The sequence below is a fragment of the Dama dama genome, chromosome 12, assembly GCF_033118175.1.
Source record: "Dama dama isolate Ldn47 chromosome 12, ASM3311817v1, whole genome shotgun sequence".
Taxonomy (NCBI): Eukaryota; Metazoa; Chordata; class Mammalia; order Artiodactyla; family Cervidae; genus Dama; species Dama dama.
The window spans coordinates 99227028-99239360 of NC_083692.1; positions in this window are offsets into that span (position 1 = coordinate 99227028).

Genomic DNA, 12333 nt, shown 5'->3' on the forward strand with positions numbered 1-12333 from the left:
AATTTCTCTTTCTGTTATTTCCTTGCTAATGTAAAGAAAGGCAACAGATTTCTGTATATTAACCTTGTAACCTGATAACTTGCTGAATTTATTCATTACTTCTAATAGTTTTTGTGTAGAGACTTCAGCATTCTCTATATAGTGTATCAAGTAGTCTGCACACTACATGAAGTTTTACCTCTTCCCTTCCAATTTGTATACCTTTTATTTCTTTTTCTTATCTTATGGCTATGGCTGGGACTTCCAGTACTATGTTAAATAGGACTGATGAGAGTGGGTATCCTTGTTTTGTTCCTAAATTTAGTAGGAAGGCTTTCAACTATTCACTGTTGAGTGTTATGTTGGCTGTGGGTTTGTCATAAATGGCTTTTATTACATTGAGATATGTTCTTACTATACTCACTTTGGTGAGAGTTTTTTTTAGGAAGGGATGTTGAAATTTTTCAGCTGCTTTTTTTTTCTGCATTTATGGAGATGATCATATGGGTTTTGTCTTAACTTTTGTTAAGCGATTAAAAAATAGAAAAGTGGCATATTACATTGATTGATTTGCTTAAGTTGAACCATATCCATAGGATGAATCCAACTTGATCATGGCATATGATCCTTTTTATGTATTGTTGGATTGTGTTTGCTAATATTTTGTTGAGTTTTGCATCCTTATTCATAAAGGTATTGACCCGTCATTTTCTTTCTTTCTCTCTCTGTCTCTCTGGTTTTGGTACAGGATGATGGGAGCTTCACAGAATAAATTTGGGAGTGTTCCCTCCTCTCTTTAGTTTTTTGGAATAGTTTGAGAAGTATAGGTATAAATTTTTCTTTGTATGTTTGGCAGAACCACTCAGTGAAACCCTCTAGTCCTGGGCTTCTGTTTGCACAGTTTTGTTTATTATTATTAAAAATTGTATTTCACTAATGATCTGTTCAAGTTATCTGTTTCTTCTTGACTCAGTTTCAGCAGATTTTATGCTTCTAGAAACTTGCCTATTTCTTCTAGGTTTTCCAATTTGTTGACATGTAAATGTTCATAGTATTCTCTTATGATTTTTTTTATATTTCTGTGGAATCTGTTGTTATTTCTCCTCTTTCATTTCTTATTTTGTTTATTTGAATCCTCTCTGTTTTCTTCCTGGTGAACCTGGCTAGAAGTTTGTCAGTTTTGTTTATTTTCAAAAAAAAAAAAAATATATCAAGAAAAAAAGAAAATTGCTCTTGGTTTTATTGATCTTTTCTATTTTTTAATCTCTATTTTATTTATTTCTTCTCTGATCTTTATTATTTCTTTTCCTCTGCTGCTTTTGGGTTTGTTTTTTCTTCTTTTTCTAATTATTGAACTAGGTTTAATAACTAAACTAGGTGATAGTTTAAGTTGCTTACTTGAGATTTTTCTCTTTTATTGAAGAAAGCCTATATCACCATGAACTTCATTCTTAGACCTACGTTTGTCACATCTTATCAACTGTGTGATGCTGTGCTTTCAAGGTGTTTTCTAATTTCTTCTTTGATTTTGTCATTGACCTAGTAGTTTTCAGTAGCATGTTGTTAGTCTCCACTGTTCATTCTTTTCCCATTTTTTCCTTCTGTGGTTGACTTCTAGTTTCATGCTGTTGTAGTCAGAAAAAAATGCTTGAAATAATTTCTATCTTCTTTAATTTGTTGAGGCTTGTTTTGTGACCTAGTATGTGATTTATCCTAGAGAACGTTCCATTCATGCTTGAAAAAAAATGTGTATTCTGGGCTTGGAGGATGTGTTGTTGTATAGGCATCATGAGGTTGCAGCTGCCAGTGCAAGGCTCTCTACACTCATTATTAGCAAGCCAGCACACATGCACTCTTCTTGAGTAGAGACTCAGTTTCTCTGACAATTCTGTCTTATTGGATTTCTCAGCATATCCACCTGTTCAAACCCTTGTTATTTGTTTTTGGGGTTGTTTGCCTTTTGTTAAAGGTGGCCAAATGTAATCCTGTGTGAAACTCACACCCATGTTTCTAACTGTATGGGATAGCCAGGAACCAAATAATCAACCTACATACCTATTTTTCAAGGACCACTTACTTATGAGCTCTATGCCATTTCTTGGAAACAAGTTTTATCTATTTTTAAACGAAAATATTTAGCTTCTATGATTTTGTGTATCTTTAAAATGTGCAAATTCCATTTCTTGGAGTATCTATTACTAAGAGTTCTTAACTGAAAAAGGATGAGGAGAAAAGAAGGCATTTCTTCCCCTGCAGAAGTCACTGCGGCTGCCGGGAGCCCGCCCTCTCGTTGCCCTTTCTGTGGCCACTCTGGATGTGGGAAGCAGGAAGGGAGACAGAAACAACGGTGGGTGAGGGGGTGCTCCAGAAGTTACTCCTTGTTCCTTGGAAATTGTGGCAACTAGCTTTTCAAAACCTCACAGCCCTTTTCTCCAGGCTTCGTTACATGATGAACTTCACTTAGGTTCTAAGCCTGTGACAGAATCAGGGCCAGGATCACCCTCCTTGTGAGGGTGCGGGAAGGGGCTCTGTGCCATTGTGCATGCTGTTGTTTCCTACGCACTCACGGGTCTGGCCCGTTAGAGTAAAGACACTCCTGCTTAAGATAAGGATGAAATAACTCAGAGATGTGCTCGTCCTCAATCCGATTTAACAAAGGCTCCCAGGGGACCAGCAGAGATTGGGCAATCAATATCCATCCTACTTTTCTTTTCTGGATTTCAGATTTCGCCAGTAGACTTTGGTGAAAGAGCGGTGGATTAAAACACCAACAGGAGAGCCTTGTTGACACTTCAGTCTCTTCCCATACTGTGCTTCTGAGTGACTTAGGCCCTGCTTGCTGGCTGGTGGACCCCCTGACTAATCAAACCTGCGAGCACACTTCAGTTGGCACCCAGCAAACATATGGTGTCAGGGTCAATATTTACCTTCATTTGAGTGTACAGCACTGCATCTGTTTATTTATTCAGCAGGCAATTAGGCTTCACGGAGCAAAATCCCCTTGTTCTCTGCTTGGGTTACTGGCAAAGAGCTTTCAGACAAGATCATCCAACCCTTAGTGTGCAGTATTTGTGTACCATTGCTATTCCTATGAGAGGAAAAAAGAATATATAAACGTATACACAAAGTATATATTGAGAATATGTTGTTATATTAGAATACATTATTAGTAATAAGGTACATATTAACATATATTTTATATATTATTTATATCTTTATATTTAATATATACATTTAGATAGAGAAATATTTATATATACAATATAAATATATATTATTTGAGCAACATAATGTTCTTTTTAACTTAGGCATATATCATGTCAGTGTGTTATATGTGGTTTTGGTACCTTGAGAGGATTTGCAAATAGGAAAGATTATTTAGGAACTTTATTTTTTAATAAGTTATATGTTAATATTAAAAATGGAAAGTCTAGGCCTTTTTTGAGGTTTTAGTTCACTTACAAATATTATCATTTGGTTTTTACAGCTAACAAATTTTAACATGACTTTTAAGGAAGGCTTGATTAATATATTAAATTAATGTACAAGCTGAGTTAATTAAAAAAAGAAATACCATCAAACATTTTAAGCTGTATTTATACATTTCATTTCCATGTTAAGTATCTCAACTATCTAACAAACAAGCCAACTATTTTAAGAATGTAAATTACTCTTATACATGGCTATTAAGCATACTCTTTAATGTTTTAAGATTTCTAATCCTATTTTTAAACTTAATAACATATCCTTATATTTTTCCAACTTAAAGTCACCAGTCACAAATTAACAATTCAACTACAAATTTATATTGGAAGCAAGGTTACTTATTTACTCTAATAGGCTCAGTTCCCTTAAATATTTATAGCAAGTACTTCAAGTAACAAATATGCACAAGTCCCTTAAGACAAGAATTATTGATATCCTAACTTTGTCTCTGTATTTAATTCTGAATCTTCCTGAGAGTAAAAGATGCTTTATAACTAAGGAAACAGTGTCATTGCAAATAATTGGGGGGTTACTGTCTCAGTATGCTAACATTTCTTCAATATCACAAATATTACCTGGAACATGAGGTTAGAGCTTAGAAATATGTGGCACCATCTTCCTCCCAGCCCCAACAATCATGCTGAGCCCCTTCTCAGAGTCACTTTGTCAACACCAAGTGACTGGGTTTAAGACTCTCCTGACCCTACAGAGTAGTGGGCTTTAAACAATGGATGTGCTCAAATCTGTTCTCTTCTGCGGTCCCCACCCCTGCATTTGAGGCAGTGACTTGGAAGATGTCTCCTCTCTCTACCTCCATTTATAATCTAGCCAATCCCCAGGTTATTCCATTTCTCCTACAACCTCTGAAATCTCTCTCAAATCTGCCCCTTTTCCCCTTCTCCTTTTGCCTGAGTCCAGGCTTCATTATTCCTGCCTCCAGTTACTCAGCAGCCCCCCACCAGGCTCACCTGTCCAGGGGCTCTACCACAAGCCTCCTCCTTCGATCATGTTAATAACGACTGTCCACCATCACCGCCATTTACAAATGCCTTCTGCATACCCGGCAACAAGCTAGGTGTTCTACCTATGTTTTCACATTGGCTTTCATCAGACTCCTGCATAAGAAATTATTTGCTTCATTTTAAAATGAGTATATCAATGCTCAAAAAGTTTAAGTAACTTTTTTGAAACCCTAGAGCTAGTGCAGAGATAAATCAGGATTCAAACTCAATGCTTAGCATTTCCCCAAACAAATCTTGTCTCCGTATTCTACCTGTAACACTCCTACTGTTTTCCAACACTATATTCATTGATCTCTTCCCTTGAAAAGACTGCCCTACTCCTGACACCCTTCTAATTTCGGTATCTCGGCCTCGATTTTCCATAGCACTTACATACATTCCTTTGTCACTAAACATGAAAGACACTTTACTATAAATGATTCACTCATATTTCTTCACCTTTCCAGCACCAAGAAGAATGCCTGCCATGCTGGCATGTAGATGTGAGTGGGGATGGGGGTGGGGAGAGGCAACAGACAGCCCCTTGCTGTGGCTCAAGCACATGTTTTATTTACAGACCAGAAGATTCCATCACTTACCAGTCCAGCGACCTTGGACAAATCATGTAGCCTCTCTAATCTTAACTTAATGATCAAGCAAGACTAATGATTCCGCTTACTGGGTTGTTGTGAGAATAAAATTAAAACATATAAATATGAGGCATATTGCTTGACCCGTAAATAGCAAATAGCTTGCTGTTACCATATGACCATGATGATCATATGGTTACTGACTATCAAAGAACTCATTTCTGAGTAGATGATGTGAATGAGGTATATAAAAGTGGAGGATGTTGCAGGCCAAATCTTGGCTACTCTGGGGACCAGCAATATATTTGTGATTTCAACATCTGCTTTATCTCTAGAGGCAGCTCCTTTTGAACCCAGTCAGAGGACACTGAAGCTCTCCTCTCTTCCATGGTTTATTCTAACTGAAACCCAAAGACATTTGCTGAGCTGCTATTGTGCATTAAATACACAGCCTTGTAGAAGACGCTCTAGTTAGACACTCTAACCGCCCGCCTGAATGGTCTAGTGGTTTTCCCTATTTTCTTCAATTTAAGTCTGAATTTGGCAATAAGGAGTTCATGATCTGAGCCACAGTCAGCTCCCGGTCTTGTTGTTGCTGACTGTATAGAGCTACTCCATCTTTGGCTACAAAGAATATAATCAATCTGATTTCGGAGTTGACCACCTGGTGATGTTCATGTGTAGAGTCTTCTCTTGTGTTGTTGGAAGAGGCTGTTTGCTATGACCAGTGGGTTCTCTTGGCAAAACCCTACTAGCCTTTGCCCTGCTTCATTCTGTATTCCAAGGCCAGATTTGCCTAGTACTCCAGGTGTTTCTTGACTTCCTACTTTTGTATTCCAGTCCCCTATAATGAAAAGGACACCATTTTTGGCTGTTAGTTCTAAAAGGTCTTGTAGGTCTTCATAGAACCATTAAACTTCAGCTTCCTCAGTGTTACTGGTTGGGGCATAGGCTTGGATTACCGTGATATTGAATGGTTTGCCTTGAAAGGAACAGAGATCATTCTGTCATTTTTGAGATTGCATCCAAGTACTGCATTTCAGACTCTTTTGTTGACCATGATGGCTACTCCATTTCTTCTAAGGGATTCTTGCCCACAGTAGTAGATAAAATGGTCATCTAAGTTAAATTCACCTATTCCAGTCCATTTTAGTTCTCTGATTCCTAGAATGTCGGCATTCACTCTTGTCATCTCCTGTTTGACCACTTCCAGTTTGCCTTGATTCATGGACCTAACATTCCAATTTCCTATGTAATATTGCTCTTGACAGCATCAGACCTTGCTTCTATCACCAGTCACATCCACAACTGGGTATTGTTTTTGTTTTGGCTCCGTCCCTTCATTCTTTCTGGAGTTATTTCTCCACTGATCTCCAGTAGCATATTGGGCACCTACCGACCTGGGGAGTTCCTCTTTCAGTGTCATATCATTTTGCCTTTTCACACTGTTCATGGGGTTCTCAAGGCAAGAATACTGAAGTGGTTTGCCATTCCCTTCTCCAGTGGACCACATTCTGTCAGACCTCTCCACCATGACCTGTCTGTCTTGGGTGGCCCCACACAGCATGGCTTAGTTTCATTGAGTTAGACAAGGCTGTGGCCCTGTGATCAGATTGGCTAGTTTTCTGTGATTATGGTTTCAGTGTGTCTGCCCTCGGATGCCCTCTCGCAAACCTACCGTCTTACTTGGGTTTCTACCAGACCACCTGACCTGCCTCTTGAGTAACCTATATGCAGATCAGGAAGCAACAGTTAGAACTGAACATGGAACAACAGACTGGTTCCAAAGAGGAAAAGGAGCATGTCAAGGCTGTATATTGTCACCCTGCTTATTTAACTTATATGCAGAGTACATCATGAGAAATGGTGTACTCCAGAAATGGGCTGGAAGAAGCACAAGCCAGAAACAAGATTGCTGGGAGAAATATCAATAACCTCAGATATGCAGATGACACCACCCTGATGGCAGAAAGTGAAGAGGAACTAAAAAGCCTCTTGATGAAACTGAAAGAGGAGAGTGAAAAAGTTGGCTTAAAGCTCAACATTCAGAAAACTAAGATCATGGCATCTGGTCCCATCACTTCATGGCAAATAGATGGGGAAACAGTGGAAACAGTGTCAGACTTTATTTTTCTGGGCTCCAAAATCACTGCAGATGGTGATTGCAGCCATGAAATAAAAAGACACTTACTCTTTGGAAAGAAAGTTATGACCAACCTAGACAGCATATTAAAAAGAAGAGACATTACTTTGCCAACAAAGGTCCCTCTAGTCAAGGCTATAGTTGTTCCAGTGGTCATGTATGGATGTGAGAGTTGGACTATAAAGAAAGCTGAGCGCTGAAGAATTGATGTTTTTGAACTGTGGTGTTGGAGAAGACTCTTGAGAGTCCCTTGGACTGCAGGGAGATCCAACCAGTCCATCCTAAAGCAGATTAGTCCTGGGTGTTCACTGGAAGGACTGATGCTGAAGCTGAAACTCCAGTACTTTGACCACCTCATGCGAACAGTTGACTCATTGGAAAAGACCCTGATGCTGGGAGGGATTGGCGGCAGGAGAAGGGGACGACAGAGGATGAGATGGCTGGATAGCATCACCGACTCAATGGACATGGGTTTGGGTGGACTCTGGGAGTTGGAGATGGACAGGGATGCCTGGCGTGCTGCGATTCATGGGGTGGCAAAGAGTCGGACACGACTGAGCGACTGAACTGAACTGCACTCCAGGAGTTGGTTCTGGTGCTTACATGAAAGAGACTAGTGCACACCAGTGTGGACCCACTGAGGACCGTTGCCGGCCTGGCCCCAGTGGTGCTGGGAGAATACAAAGGGGTAGAGAAAGAGACAGTCAAATGAGTCACTCATCAGCCTGAAGCAGGTATGGATTGTGGAAAGCCCAAAGCAGCTACAATATGAAATACTGAAATTGTAGACCAAGCTAGAGAGTTGTCAGTGTAAACTTCCCATGCTTGGGTACCAGATTGATATACCTAAACCAGAGTCCTCAAATATACCCAGACTCGGCCAGTCTGTATGTGACTTGTGTGGAGCCAGAAAGTGTTGTGACAGACTTGAATCTCTGTTCTACCTTACATTTTTGGTAGATTACTTCATTGGATTCTCATAACCAAATGTGGCACTTTCTCCTGCCATTAAAAAAAATCCTAGTTAATACCGGTTTTTGCCTGTGCTGTGTGATTTAACAGTCTTGGAGGACATCAATTCCAAAAGCTCTCCATCTCCCAGAAATTTTACCACCACTAGTCCATTTCTTTGGGTTAAAGTGGACTCCAGGAAGGTCACATGTTAAGTTGCTATCTTGTATATTTCGGTGATTTAGTCAATTATCTTAGTAAATAAAGGAGAGCACAAAATAAGCAAATACTCATTGAGCACCTACTGTGTGACAGATAAGCTAGAGGGTGGGGCACAGTAAAGAATGGGATGCAATCCCGGCCCTGTAGCAGCTCACAGCTTAAAGCTTAGAGACTTTTTAAGCCTGCAGCGCTCCTGAGGGTCGCCCTGTGGTCCAGAGTTCTGGGTAATCCAGGATAGCAGGAAGGCTCAGACCAGAAAGGTAAGAGGAAGAGCTTAATGTAAGTTTGAGCTATCTCACAATTTGATCTACGGCAGACTTGTTTCCCGAACTTCTTCAGTCTGTTCTATCTCTGCCTCCTGAGACATCTGCATTGTACCAACACACAGTTGAGTTCAGTCACTGAGTCATGTCCAACTCATTTGCGACCCCATGAATCACAGCACACCAGGCGTCCCTGTCCATCACCAACTCCCGGAGCTTACTCAAACTCATGTCCATCGAGTCGGTGATGCCATCCAGCCATCTCATCCTCTGTTGTCCCCTTCTCCTCCTGCCGCCAATCCCTCCCAGCATCAGGGTCTTTTCCAATGAGTCAGCTCTTCGCATCAGGTGGCCAAAGTACTGGAGTTTCAGCTTCAACATCAGTCCTTCCAATGAATTTTCAGGACTGATTTCCTTTAGGATGGACTGGTTGAATCTCCTTGCAGCCCACGGGACTCTCAAGAGTCTTCTCCAACACCACAGTTCAAAAGCATCAATTCTTCAGCGCTCAGCTTTCTTTATAGTCCAACTCTCACATCTATACATGAATACCGGAAAAACCATAGTTTTGATTAGACAGACAGACCTTTGTTGGCAAAGTAATGTCTCTGCTTTTTAATATGCTGTCTAGGTGGGTTATAGCTTTTCTTCCAAGGAGCAAGCATCTTTTAATTTCATGGCCGCAATCACCATCTGCAGTGATTTTGGAGCCCCCAAAAATAAAGTCTCTCACTGTACCACCCTACTTTTGGGTATTTGTGTGGGTGGCCTGTGACTTTGCATCCTGAGTGCTTTGATAGTACCCACTCCTTTCAGATCACTGCTGTCATTTCAGACCCTCATTTTCTTATGTCTGGACTTGTCTTCACAGCCAGTTACTCATCTCCCTGTCTCCAGCCCTGTGACTGTCCATCACTGTCTACACCACAGCCAGAGCATCCTTCTGAAGCTCTACATCTGATCTTCATCACTTTCCACTCCCCAGGTAAGATTCTGCCAGGGGTTCCCATGGCAGATACAAGCTCCCCAGCACATACCCAGTTCTCACCCTGTGTTCTTTTCCCCACAAACACTCACTCACCTGGTTCTAGCCAAAATGAACCATAGCCCAAGGAAGATATGTATACTTTTATTTCTAATGGGTCCCTCCAGATTTCTTTCCCCAAAGTTGTAGCAGTTATTTCTCCCCATCCTCAGTAGCCTTTTAAAATTTTGCCAACCTGATGTGTGAAACCAATATCTTGTTGTTTAAATCAGTGTTTTCCTCTGACCTCCAGTGCAGCTGGACATATTTTTATATGTTTATTGAGGATTAGGATTTTCTCCTCTTAAATTGTCTTTCCATAATCCTTGCTCAACTTTCTGTGTTTTTCCTTTTCTCATTAATTTGTAGAAGCTCCCTATGATACTAACTTTTTGATTTTCTAGTAAGCATAATGCGTGCTAAGTCATCTCAGTCATGTCTAACTCTTTGTGACCCCATGGACTGTAGCCCGCCAGACTCCTCTGTCCATGAGATTCTCTAGGCAAGAATACTGCAGTGCGTTGCCACGCCCTCCTCCAGGGGATCTTCCCGACCCAGGGATCGAACCTATGTCTCTTGTGTCTCCTGCATTGGCAGGTAGATTCTTTACCACAAGCACCACCTGGGAAGCCAGTAAACATAATATCTAACCATTATTGAATACTTTTATGTACAAGGCACTGTTTCCCTAGTCAATTCTAGGTCTTTGATTTTGTTCATGTTGTATTTGCCTAAATACAACATGAATTAATAATGTTTAACAAATGTTTAACATTAATAAATGTTTAGCAAATAATGGATAAAGGAATGAGTGAATGAACTGGATGAATGAAAGGCGTAAGTTTACTTGCCCTCAGAGACTAGCTTTTTGATCGGGGGCTATTTCATCATAGGATTCTTCTGCATTGTCTGTTGCCCCTTTGTCCCCTTTCGAATCACCCCTCTCTGCCTCTCACTTGACTAGCTAGTAAGTATACCAGAGAGTCTCAATAAATGCTCTCATAATGAGAAGAATGCCTTTCTCTCCCTTAAATGTTGGGCTTTGGAACAAGGCTCCGGAAACACACTCAGGTGAGAGGAGGAAATGCTTCTTGTTTCGTGAATTGTATAGAGAGAGCCATTAATAGTTACCAGAAAATGATATGCCTAGCATGTAGGAACATAAACGATCTTGGCCATGAGGCTACTAATATTTTAATGTTATTTCTTTTATATACTGTATCCTTCTGGGAGGAGTTTATAAAATCCTTCCTGGCTTGTTTACCACCAACCAGCCTGCAGAACTCTAGAGGGATTTCTTCCTTGTTTCTACAAGGAAGCAAATCCACAGCAACTGAGCAAAACAGAATGGCCCCAAAATCAGAGATGTTTCACCTCCAAAGCATGGACTGATGATTTTCTTTTAATTTTAGAAGAGCTTTTCCATTGTATTTACACCAGTATACCCCATTGTAATTCAAGATTAAGTTATTAGTTCAGGATCCTCTCCCCGTTCCTTCTGCTGAGACGGTAAAACAACCTCAACCTCTCCTTTCTTGTCTGCTCTTCCCTTCCTCCTCCCTCCCCGGTTTTCCTTTAACAGTGCTTTTTCTTAAATGACTCATAAATTAAAGTCCATACATTTGGGACACATTGTGTGTTATTTGCAGATAAAACACTTAAGTGTTTCATTTGGAATCAAACACAGTTTCCTGAGGAAATAACTGAAATCACAGAATTGTTGAATAAGCTGATAAGCAAAATCAGGTCACCAGGCAAGTTATCTTTTTTTGACCAAAGTATCTAAAGCAGCTTTATAAAGATACATAAACAATAAGGCCTTGGTCCAGAAATCACCTAGCTCAGACCTTAAATATAGGACTGCAGGCTGTCAGAAAATAAAGGTTTCAGTAAAAATGAAGAGCAGCACCAGGTCCCACAAGCTCGTCGGGTATTACTGCAAAAACTGTCTCCCTGATCTCAGGGGGGGCCGGGGAGAGAAAATAGCATTGATTAAGCTCTCAGAACAAAGAAGATGGAGAAGCTCTATACAGTCAGCAAAATAAGACCAGGAGCTGACTGGCTCAGATCATGAACTCCTTATTGCCAAATTCAGACTGAAATTGAAGAAAGTAGGGAAAACCACTAGACCATTCAGGTATGACCTAAATCAAATCCCTTACAGTTATACAGTGGAAGTGACAAATAGTTTCAAGGGATTAGATCTGATAGACAGAGTGCCTGAAGAACTATGGATGGAGGTTCGTGACATTGTACAGGAGGCAGTGATCAAGACCATCCCCAAGGAAAAAAAAATGCAATATGGTTGTCTGAGGAGGCCTTACAAATAGTTGAGAAAAGAAGAAAAGCAAAAGGCAAAGGAGAAAAGGAAAGATATTCCCATTTGAATGCAGAGTTCCAAAGAATAGCAAGGAGAGGTAAGAAAGCCTTCCTCAGTGATCAGTGCAAAGAAATAGAGGAAAACAATAAAATGGGAAAGACTAGAGATCTCTTCAAGAAAATCAGAAATACCAAGGGAACACTGAATGCAAAGATGGGCTCAATAAAGGACAGAAATGGTATGGACCTAACAGAAGCAGAAGATATTAAGAAGAATACACAGAAGAACTGTACAAAAAAGATCTTCACAACCCAGATAACCACGATGGTGTGATCACTCACCTAGAGCCAGACA